Raw genomic sequence first — 12,185 nt, 5'->3', positions numbered from 1 at the left:
AAGTATGTCACAAGAAAAACCATTCCCCATATAATTATAACATGTGTGCATATAGATGCATCACAGCATCTCAGTATCATTTCCAATACCTTCCTTGTTTTTCTAATCACGTTCTAGTCCATGGTCTATTACTTGACTGTTGGTTTCTTTAATGTTGACAGTTAATCCTAAAAAGCAGAAGTTATACATCATTTTAGTATCTTCCCTGTCAGTTCTAGGGATGATAATAATAATAATAATAATAATAATAATAATAATTATTATTATTATTATTATTATTATTATTATTATCATTATTATTTATTAGACTTGTATGCCACCCCTCTCCGAAGACTCGGGGCGGCTCACAACAATAATAAAAACAATATAACAGTGAAACAAATCTAATATTAAAAGAAAAAGATATATAAAACCCCAGCAATTAAAACCATACAACACATACATACCAAACACAAAATATAAAAGCCTGGGGAAGATGTCTCAGTTCCCCTATGCCTGGTGATATATGTGGGTCTTGAGTAATTTGTGAAAGACAAGGAGGGTGGGGGCCGTTCTAATCTCTGGGGGGAGTTGATTCCAGAGGGCCGGGGCCGCCATAAAGAAGGCTCTTCCCCTGGGGGCCGCCAAACGACATTGTTTGATCGACAGGACCCAGAGAAGGCCAACTCTGTGGACCTTATCAGCCACTGGGATTCGTGCAGTAGAAGGCGATTCCGGAGGTATTCTGGTCCAATGCCATGTAGGGCTTTAAAGGTCATTACCAACACTTTGAATTGTGATCAGAAACTGATCGGCAGCCAATGCAGGCCATGGAGTGCTGTAGAAACATGGGTGAATCTGGGAAGCCCCACGATGGCTCTCTCGGACGCATTCTGCATGATCTGAAGTTTCCGAACACTTTTCAAAGGTAGACCCATGTAGAGAGTGTTGCAGTAATCGAACCTCGAGGTGATGAGGGCATGAGCGACTGTGAGCAATGACTCCCTGTCCAAGTAGGGCCGCAACTGGTTCACCAGGATGGTTGCCATTGTCATTAGTTTTTTTCTTTTTTTATACTGAAGTCCTTTTTTCACTGTTTTCTGTACTTTCATTATTAGAGTTTGCAGATCACACATTTATGACACACATAAAAACCAGGTGGAGTGTCAATTTCACCATATGACTATCATGTTCACTTTTTTTACCCACATTTTGTAGATACAGAACTGGTTCATATATTATATAATTGCTTGTTATATGTTCCAACAACTCTCTGAAATTCATTGTACCTTCTTTCCTGAAATATTTGTTTTTCTATGTTTTACTTCTCTTTTCTTTTGGCACTTACCCCAGCCCCCCCCCCCCCCTACATATTCCATTTGCTTTTTTCTATTTCTTGGTCTTGGATAGTGTCTTTTAACAGTCATGCTTAACTTCTTTCATGTCATTTCAAAGTTCCTCTGGTTCCCCATGACTGACATTCAGGATGTTCTGCTTGAAAATGCTGGGTATATCTTCAAGATCTACTTTTAGGAATTGGTTGTCCTTTTTCTTTCACTTACTTAACTTGGAATGTGCACATAACCACTTTATAATTTCTTACACAATCATCCCCTGGCTGTATCTTTGCTGTTATAACTGAGCCCTGCTATCCCTTTGTAAAAAGCTATAATCAAATTGATTTCTATCTACTCCACCTGGTGATGTCCATGTATATAAAAATATTGTTTGGGTTTTTAAAGACTGTGTTAACATTGAATAAAATCATTGCATTGGCAGAAGCAGATAATCCATTTTCTTGCTTCACTTGGAGTTCCCTAGACCAGTTCCCTTGGTTGAAGTTCACAAGTCTTAAAGCTGCCAAGGTTGGAGGCCCCTGCCCTAGACCATGTAGTCCAACTACATTTTCCTTCTTGATATTTTCAAATTTGGTCTGACAATTTCAGATTGAATTTAGCCATAAATCTCATGATTTTCTTCTAGATCAATGGCTGGAATATAAATTCATCTTCTTCCAATCCACCATTGTTCAATGTATATTCAGCGACTATGAATATTACAGTGGATAAATGATTGCTTGAATTTTAGCAGACATAATGCTTTCTGATCAGTAATGTTGTCATATTTCTGAGGCCAGAATTGTTGAAGAAGACAGAGATAATCTCATTGAAGGTACAATTTTTTTGAATTAGTAGCAAAGATTTGGCATAACATTCCCAACCAGGGTTTCTGCTTCAATGCTAAGCTGAAGGACATTGCCACCTTCTCCGATCTGTGAAAATAGATTAATAATTGCACATCCACATCTTTTTACTTGTCAGGAATGTTACTACATATCCTCAGGGTGTAATTTCATTTTACAGTTTTCATTCCCCTAAGCATTTGTGTGGTGACATTTTTTTGACAGATCAAGGGACATGGATGTATGCATCTTTATGAGAATTCTCTGTCTAAATTGTAAAATCAATATTGAATCAAATGTAAATGTATCATCATATCTGAAATACTGAGATGCTATGTTCAGTTTTCCAACAATTGTCATTTAATAATAAATTGGCATTGAGGGCTTTTCTCTTCCCTTCTATTATTATTGATTAAAATATAAGAAAAATATTCAGTACTATTTTAGATGGTGGGTTAAATCAAACGTGGTCTCAATGCCATGTTTGGCAAGCAATGACTAATTTTCTTAATTTAATCGAAAAATCTGATATATGTTCTCCTGTGGGATTATTTAGGATTGATCTTGGCAAGAACACCCGAGTCCCAAAATCTATGCTAGCTCTTTATTGTCTTTCTGGTGGTATTCAACGTGATATTCATGATGAAGTATTTGGAAAAAGGTGACATCCTGTTCACATTTTTTCTTACAGAATTTAGATTTGAGTAGACATCCATAGAGATAGAGAGCCACTTTCTAATTCATGTCCAGTGTGTACATATAAATATATACCTATATATTTTCCTTTTCCTAAAACACTTCTATAAATTTTCCTTGTTTTAAAATACTTCTATAAGCTAAATAATTTTGTATGTATATTTTGTGCGGCAAACTTTATTGTAAATTTGGAAAAGCATGGATATTCTATTATTAATTTATGTTAGAAGGACAACCTAGGAAAGTTTTCATAAAATTGTAAAGCCAAAGACTTGCAGCAGAGATGGCTTAAGAAGTGTTTCTCTGTTCTTTCATGTGATTGCCTCCACCTTGATTTTGCTAACTATGCTTGGGATTTGAAAATGAGAAACATGTTCAGTTTTTGTTATTTATGAAAGAAACCCCTTTTCTCAAGACTTGTCAAACATTTTCAGACACACTGTAAGTTTTCTTTGTTGGAGACAGCTTGAATGACAGGCACTGCATATCAGAATGTACAGTTTGTTCATTTAAAAAAAACAACTGCACATTGCAGAAATATATTGAAGCCACTCATTTTCTTAACTGTGAAAGCTTTTGCACCACTAATCAGGTTTTCTATGCACAATGGACTGAAGGAACTGGAGTAATTTCACACAAATACTTTACATTATTTTGTTTGTTTTTTCAAAAAAACAATCCTAGACCTTCCATGATCTATGTGCCTTTCTAGATCTCAAAATGAATTTTTCTGGGTCTGGCCAGTTATTTAAAATGGGAGGGGGGACAAATGTATTGTAGAACATTGAACTTTCTTGAAAGTCTATTGACTTTTATTTTGCTTCATCATGCTTCACAGATTCTGGTCACAGCAAAGCTGTGTTCAGCATCCACTACAATCTACCAAATATTGGTAACTTGTGCTGTGCAAAATATCCCAATGTGAAAAGTTTTAAAGTATCCCTGTTCCTGAAGTTAAAGTCTCTTTTGAGTTCAGAACAGCTGTTCCAATTTTATTGGAAGTGTTCTAGTGGTCTTCTGATATTCTAGAATTTCTCCAATTGAAACAAACTCATTTTAACTTCCAAACACTTGCTCCATATTTGGGGGAAAATGCTGCCTTATATTGACAGTAAAAGTCAGAAGTCCCTTTAAACCATCATGTTGCAACCATTGTGTAAAGCTTGCAAAAACTGTCATGCTATTCTTGCATTGTGGGTCTTTTAGAAGAAGTAAAGGGGAGGACATATTTATAGAAGAATTGCTGCCCCCATAACAACTGCTCATTGTTTGATTGTGAAGGGAGAAGGGCACAGGTAGAAAAAAACTATAACAAATGGTAGTGGTAGTGCTAGCCATGTATTTATTTATTTCCTTTTGGTAGACTAAGGAGTAGGAGATTTTTTATTAATCCAGGAACTGTGACAACTCAAAGGGCAGGTCGCTCTTTGAAACCCACTTTTGAACTCTCTTATTTAACAGCTGGAGGGTGAATTGATTGACTCATGATACTCCTTGCCTACACTCAGAATTTCAGGGTTAATAAAAGTGAAGACAAACAAAAGTCAGTTTCAAAGTGGTTTGTGGGAGATCAAGGACTGCAAACAGAGTTTAAACCTGTGCCACATGGCCTTTAGCCCAAATTGTAGAAAAATAGCAAAGCAAATAAGCAGCATGTTGTGAACAGATTTCTGAACCATTGTATAACCTCTGAAGGAGAAGCCAATATGGATCTTTTTCATATAGTATGCAACACGAAACTATAAAAGCAGAGTAGAAGTACAGCTATTAATCAAAAAGTGAATGCTGACGTGAAAACATCTAAAACTCAGACTTTGGTGGAGTACTGATAGGTTTATGTTCTATTTTCCCCCCTGGCCTGTTATTCTGTATGTTCTATTAATCAGCCTTTTATTTGTTTGTACCTGCATACTCCCAGTCAATCCCCAAATCCAGATAGAGCAAGTACAAAGTCAGTCACTAATGAAACTACAGCAAAGTCTTCGGAGAGGGGCGGCATACAAATCCAAATAATAAATAATAAATAAATAAAGTTAAAACCTTAAATCTTAAAACAAATTACTGTATATGGCAAAACAGAATAAAGAGCAAGAAAAAAAATATATCAGAGGGAAGTGAGAGAGTAACAAGAGGCTAGAATTTCTATTGCTATTTCTATATCACTAGAGAGCCAGTTTGATGGTTAAGGCACCAGGCCAGAAACCAGGATCTGTAACTCGTAGTTCTGCCTTAGGCACAAAACCAGCTGGGTGACCTTGGCCAGTACATTTTTTTTCCCAGTCCTAGAAAGAAAGCAATGGGAATCCACTTCTGATATCTTGCCAAGAAAATGGATTTGTGTTAAAGTAGTTGCCAGGAAACTAAATTGAAAATGTACATATTCACCTACATGTTTGTTCGTTCTCTCTCTTTCTCTTTTCACAACCTCTGGAAGCAATATTGTAAATATTGGGATTAGGATAGTCTCAATAAATGGCCTTTTATTATTCCAACATTAGTCCCTTTAAGCAATAGCAATAGCTTTGTGTTGTGGTTAGCTCTGGCTCAGCTCCTGCCCCAAGGAATGTGCAGGTGGATGTGGGGGAAACATCCACATGCTGCAGGGCTGTTTTGCTCCCAATGGAATCTGCCGACAAAGCCTCCTCTGACCAAGGAAGAGTGAGTGACAGGGAAGAGGGGAGTTTGGCAGATAGCTCAGGAGGAGATCAATCATCTGTATCATCCTTGGATTCTGAACAAGAATTAATGACACATCCATGCATGCATAGAGTGATGCATAGGAGACAACAACTGAAGGATTATTACAAGAGAAAATGAGGCCACCTGTGGTTGGGTGGGGCTGCTGTAATTAGTGCTACAGATAGAAGTGCAACCTGGTGTTTTAGCCTCATGGCAGTTTATCTGATTCATTGTTTCGTCAAGATCGTGGTTTTTGTGCTGTTCAAGATTGTGTGTGGACTCTCTGGACTTTAGAATTGGACTCAATTTCCCAGTTATTTGGTGAGCAATTGGATTGCATTTAACCTGTGCCTCGTGTGTACCAGAAAATCCCTTTGACATTTAAAAGGGAGCTGTTTCTGTTTTTCTGTTTATAAAAACTTTTGGGTTTTTCTTTTATTGTGTGGTGTGTGTCTTCCTGGACTAATTACCCTGTAATTACGGGCGGTTGAAACACGCCGGCAGAACAGCTTTGTAGCTAGGGAATTCTGGGAGTTGAAGCCTTAGCATTTTAAAGTTACCAAGTTTCTAAAACAACAAGATATTTTCTTTTGACTGTCAAAATCAGTGAATGTTTCATCTTAGAACAATGGTCAAGAAAGAAAATTTATTTTAACCCAGTCTAGAAATCTGAACTCACAGACTTTATAAATATATGGTGAGTGACAGAGAAACTGAAGTCTATTTTTCTCTTTACTATTAAGATATTACAAGGTGAGTGAATGTCATGACTGCATAAATAAATCTCTTCCCCAATGAGGTGTTAAATATGGGGGTTTAACTGAGTCTGGCCACCATATATCAAGCTCATCCACATTTTCATTCCAAGATTTCAGATGATTCCTAATATATTGCTTAATACAAAATCATGGTGGTACAGTGTTTAGAGTGCAGTACTGCAGGCTACTTCTGCTGATCATCAGCTGCCAGCAGTTTGGCAGATCGAATCTCACCAGGCTCAAGGTTGACTCAGCCTTCCATCCTTCCGAGGTGGGTAAAATGAGGACCCAGATTGTTGTGGGCAATATATGCTGATTCTGTAAACCGCTTAGAGAGGGCTGTAGAGCACTAAATGCTATTGCTATTGCTATTTTTGTTTTGGTTTAATTTTTTTTTTAAAAAAACCCTTGTATTTACATAATTCCATAGTGTCTTAAATTTGGTTCTCTATGCAAGAAAAAGTACCTGAACTAATAGTATCTTCTTCGCCTCATCTCCCCATTTTTCTAGTATATTCCATGTGTGCCATTGTTATGCAATTTGACATTCACCAGTTATGTTGGACTTCAACAACTATAATTCCCAGTCAGCCTGGTATTGGTTAATGACTACCATCATTTCTGATAGATGCTTGTGAAAGAGTGATATATTATTTTTCCTTGAGTTCACCGCAGAAGAACCAAATCATTTTGGAAAAACAACAAATATCACTAGAAAATGCCAGCGATGCTAACCATTTTTAATAATGTGGGCATTTCTCCATGATTGGTGATGCAAGGTAATGAAGCTGACAAACTGAAGCAGGATGGGAGGATGTGTCTTAAAATGCAAAATTGATTTGACAGCTCTACCAATTATATTTCTTTGCCCTGTGACAACAATTAGCTGCAAAGCAAATGTATGTGGACATATCTCAAAGATGCTGTTTTTAGACGTTTGCTGTGCAGAGGGCACATAAGCATCAGTAGCCATTCTAAATTATTTTACTAATGTTCATTTCCTCTGATGGCCTCCTATTCAGACATTGAAATATTGGAGATCATATCCTCTGGGACCTTCCTTCATGTTTAGCCTGCCCTCTACACTGGGGCAGGAAAGCTAATTGCTACAGAGCAAGCAGATGGCTTTATGAAAGTTCAAAATGACAGCAAGCCTCTGTTGGTAAATTATACTCCAAACCAAACCTTCTCCACCTTTCAAGGGTCAGATGAAAATTCCTCATGGTTAGCATTAAGCAGTTATTGCTATTGCAAAGATAGAGAGGAATGTTTGAATTCTACTCCCCTGGGTGTCAATCCAAAGACAAGCATTTGTGTCCCATGCCCCAGAGAGATAGGTTGTCCATTTTTATGAGAATAGTTCAAGATATTGGGCATGTTTAATGTGGAAAACATGCAATTAATAGGCACCATTGATCTTTAAATAATTGGCAGGCTGTCACATAGATAGTGGAGAAATAAATTAAAAATACCCCTTGCCAAAACAAAAAAGGTATTTTTTTTTTATATCCAGCATGAACTCTGACTATGGGCCCGATTCTTTTGGATTATGTAAGTTCTTCTTTCTTAAAAGTGGTTTGTTTTGTTTTGAAACTTGATTTCATCATTGTCATTGCCATTATCATCCATATTGAAAAGCACAGGGTTTGTGTGACATAGGCAGCTGAAATTGAAATATTGAGTTTGTTTTGCAAATAAAGAAGTGTTATTTAATTGATCTTGTAACATAGTGAAAGCAACTTTCTTGGCTTGCATTTGTGGCAAATACCCAGAGTATATTTTTTTTTAAAAAATCACCAAAGTTTCAATATTATTTATTCATATATTCATTTTAAACATTAAAATGAAAGATTACAAAAGGAAGATCCTGAGTAAGAAGTAAAGGACTCTTCTTGAATTTATTTGAAATTAAATTACAACTTCTTCAAATCAATCCAATGTATTTTAATAGTATCCACAGTGCTTAGTCATACTTCACAATTAGGACCAGTTGCCATAGTTCAAAGATATAGACTTTCTTCATTTGTCATGGTTACTATATATCAGTGACAGTGACTTGTGACTCTCCAGATGTGACTAAGGGACCACTTGCAATAGTACCAGTCAGCACAGGAATCATCAAGAAATGCTAGTTCAGCAATACCAGAGGACCATAATTTTCCCACACCGAGAAAATATGTATTAAGTCTCATGAAATTGGTAACTTAAGAAAGTCGTTTAGCATTTCCTTTCAGTCTTTCACAATATGGCAGGGATACAGTATGTCTACGTTTTAGTAGAACCTGATAAATGACAGTTTAATTAATGAAAGTTCCCAGTACAAAGTCTTTAAATAAATCAGGAACATTCATGACTGATGTTCACATTTTATAGTCATCACGTTATAAAAAAGAGTAACAAAGTTTCAGTTGCTTCATATAAGAAAGATAAGAAAAAGATGATAGAAACATAGAAGATTGATGACAGAAAAAGACCTCATGGTCCATCTAGTCTGCCCTTATACTATTTCCTGTATTTTATCTTAGGATGGATATATGTTTATCCCAGGCATGTTTAAATTCAGTTACTGTGGATTTACCGACCACATCTGCTGGAAGTTTGTTTCAAGCATCTACTACTCTTTCAGTAAAATAATATTTTCTCACATTACCCAACTAACCTCAGATTGTGCCCCCTTGTTCTTGTGTTCACTTTCCTATTGAAAACACTTCCCTCCTGAACCTTATTTAACCCTTTAACATATTTAAATGTTTTGATCATGTCCACCCTTTCCCTTCTGTCCTCCAGACCAGTGTTTTTCAACCAGTGTGCCGTGGCACACTAGTGTGCCGCGAGACATGGTCAAGTGTACCGCGAAGCTCAGAGAGAGAAAGAAAACAAGAGAGAGAGAGAGAGAAAGAAAGAGCAAGAGAGAGAGAAAGAAAGCAAGAGAGAGAGAAAGAAAACAAGAGAGAAAGAGAACAAGAGAGAAAGAAAGCAAGAGAGAAAGCAAGAGAGAGAAAGAAAGAGAGGGAGGGAAGGTGGGAGAGAGAAAGACATAGAAGGAAGTAGGGAGGGAGAGAGAAAGAGGGCAAAAAAGAAGAAAGAAGGAAGAGAGAAAGAAAGAGGGATGGAGAGAGAAAAAAAGAGGGAGAGAAAGAGGGAGAGAGAAATAGAGCGAAAGGGAGGAAGAGAGAGAATTTTTTTGGTCCAAACTTTTTTTAGCCGCCCCCCCCCCCCCTCAATGTGCCCCATGGTTTTGTAAATGTAAAAAATGTGCCGCGGCTCAAAAAAGGTTGAAAATCACTGCTCCAGACTATACAGATTGAGTTAATTAAGTCTTTCCTGATAAGTTTTATGCTTAAGACCTTCCATCATTCTTGTAGCCCGTCTTTGAACCTGTTCAATTTTATCAATATATATTTTGTAGGTGAGGTCTCCAGAACTGAACACAGTGTTCCAAATGTGGTCTCATCAGCACTCTATACAGTGGGATCACAATTTCCCTCTTCCTGCTTGTTATACCTCTAGCCTCCTACTTTTCCTGTTACAGCTTGATTTTAAGGTTCCAATCCTCTGCCGCAGGGAGGCAGAACTGATTAGGTGGTTCTGCTCCAGACGCCTGATGGACCCAGAGAACTTTCAGAAGCCACTTGGGATTTTTTCCAGATTTGCTTGTGCACAGTTCGGCAAAGTCCCTTGCTGCTGCCTGGAATATAGCAGCAGTGGGGGCCTTGACCAGATTGCGCTGTTGCGAACTCTCTGTGGCAGTAGACCATGAAGAGCTCCCTGGTTTACCGAGGAACTCTGGGGGATGAAACACCAGAAGAGATGTCTAAAGATGCAGTGGAGAAAAAGTAAATCTGAATCTGACCGAACACTTTTAAGAGCTTATATTTAGTGATGGGTGAACCGAACTCGCACAATTCAGGTCCGTACCGAATGTTGCGGTGTTCGGTATGCCGAACACGAATGATGGTATCCTTCTGCACCAACTGGAGGGGTTGGGAGTGGGAGGCAGCATTATATTGTATTGTATTTTAATTTGAGGTATGTGAATTTGAATCTCTGTAAGGTATGGAAAAACAATAAAAAATTTAAACACCCCCCCACCAAAAGAGAACCATTTACTGGAATAACAAATTGTGGTTAGGAAAAGACATCTTTACATAGGATGTGCATTCCTACTTTTCAAGCACAGCTAGATAATTAGATTAATTGTGTAAAGCAAAACATTAATCCGTTATAATTTATTTTAGCTCAAATAATGGTATGTCAATTTTTTTTCCAATGTTAGAATTCTGGCATCAGAATGGGAATAAGAAAAGGATGGCTGAACTAAGGAAAGGAGATATATAATTAGCATATTTAGAGATTTTGGAGAGTTTTTACCTCAGAACTTCCCAAAACAGGAATCACTAGCTGCTGTTGCATTCATATTTAGCTAGACCTGGATTTAATGGGACTTGCTTCTGAATACTCTGGCATGGGATGGCAATGTAAGAGTTAAATCTGTTCTTTCATCTTCTTTATAACCTCACATTCTTAATGCTCTCATGAATTAATTTTTCATATAGTAATATATTTATCCCTTTTTTTCAGTACTGTAGTAAGTGGCAGTTTAAATGTGAATCATTCAGTTGGATATTTCAATTATAATTTAAAACTAATGGGTATGAAATATGCATGCCTTGGTGAATTTGAGAATAAATATCTTTGGGAATATTGTACATGCAAAGCAGAAGTATTAATTTGACAGTACAAACTCTGTCACATAGAACTGTTTCCCCGCTAACTGTCAAGTGGCGCAGACATCTAAGAATAAAGGATGACTAGGGTGAAGGAGCATCTGGGCTTGCATAGAGGATAAAGATACAAGTTTGGCTTCAGCATTAAATTTTCTACAATTACCCACACAAAGGAGTTTCCAAAAAAAAAAAAAAAAAAAGCCGTAATGGCTCTTCTTGATTTCTGCAAGCCTTTTACATTTCTGTTTGAAGGCCTGAGAGAATAACCCTTCTTTACTCCAATATCATAGGTAGATGTATTATATTCATTCTGCAAATGCAAAACACATTCCATGATCTATACTGCTCACTTTATTTTTTATTTTTTATTCCTTTATTTCAATTTATTCAGTGGTTGCCCATCTCATTGTCATAACTCTCACCAGTTAATAACAATTAAAACTTGCTACCCATTAACAGCATAACTGTAAATTCATAATGGCACCTAATGGATTTCCAAAAACAACTAAGTTCTAAATTATTTAAAGTGCGTTCAATCCTGACTGGCTCATGGTAGACTCAACATTCAAGGTTGGTAAAGTGAGGAGCCAGATTGTTGGGGACAATATGTTGACTCTGTAAACCACTTAGAGAGGACTGAAGCAGTATGTGCTACTGTTATTATTTGCCTTTGATAATGATGAACAGCAGTTAGCTAAATAAAACCTGTTTCAATCCAAAATTGCTATTGTAAATAGCTGGCCATTGATAGAGAAGACTAAGGACAGTGGTCATTTTAAAAATATTATCTGAGTCTTTTCAATGAACATAATTTTTCTTCCCAACTTTACAGAAAAGAACAGAAACAACATACATAAAACAAGAGTATTAGTACATCTAGGCTAGACCTCCTATGCCAGGTTCCTCAACATTACCCAATAATGTGCATACAAATACTTCCCTTTGAATTCATTGGGTTTTCTGTACAATTTTTCTTTAAAAAGGGAAGCTGATATACTATCGGAGTAGAGCAACAAAGATGATTAGGGGACTGGAGGCTAAAATATATGAAGAACGGTTGCAGGAAATGGGTATTTCTAGTTTAATGAAAAGAAGAACTAGGGGAGATATGATAGCAGTATTCCAATATCTCAGGACCTACCACAAAAAAAGAGGGAGTCAGAC

The sequence above is a fragment of the Erythrolamprus reginae genome, chromosome 1 (assembly GCF_031021105.1).
Source record: "Erythrolamprus reginae isolate rEryReg1 chromosome 1, rEryReg1.hap1, whole genome shotgun sequence".
NCBI classification, from domain to species: Eukaryota; Metazoa; Chordata; class Lepidosauria; order Squamata; family Dipsadidae; genus Erythrolamprus; species Erythrolamprus reginae.
The sequence above is the reverse complement of the archived record's forward strand: the minus strand, read 5'-3'. Positions refer to the sequence as shown.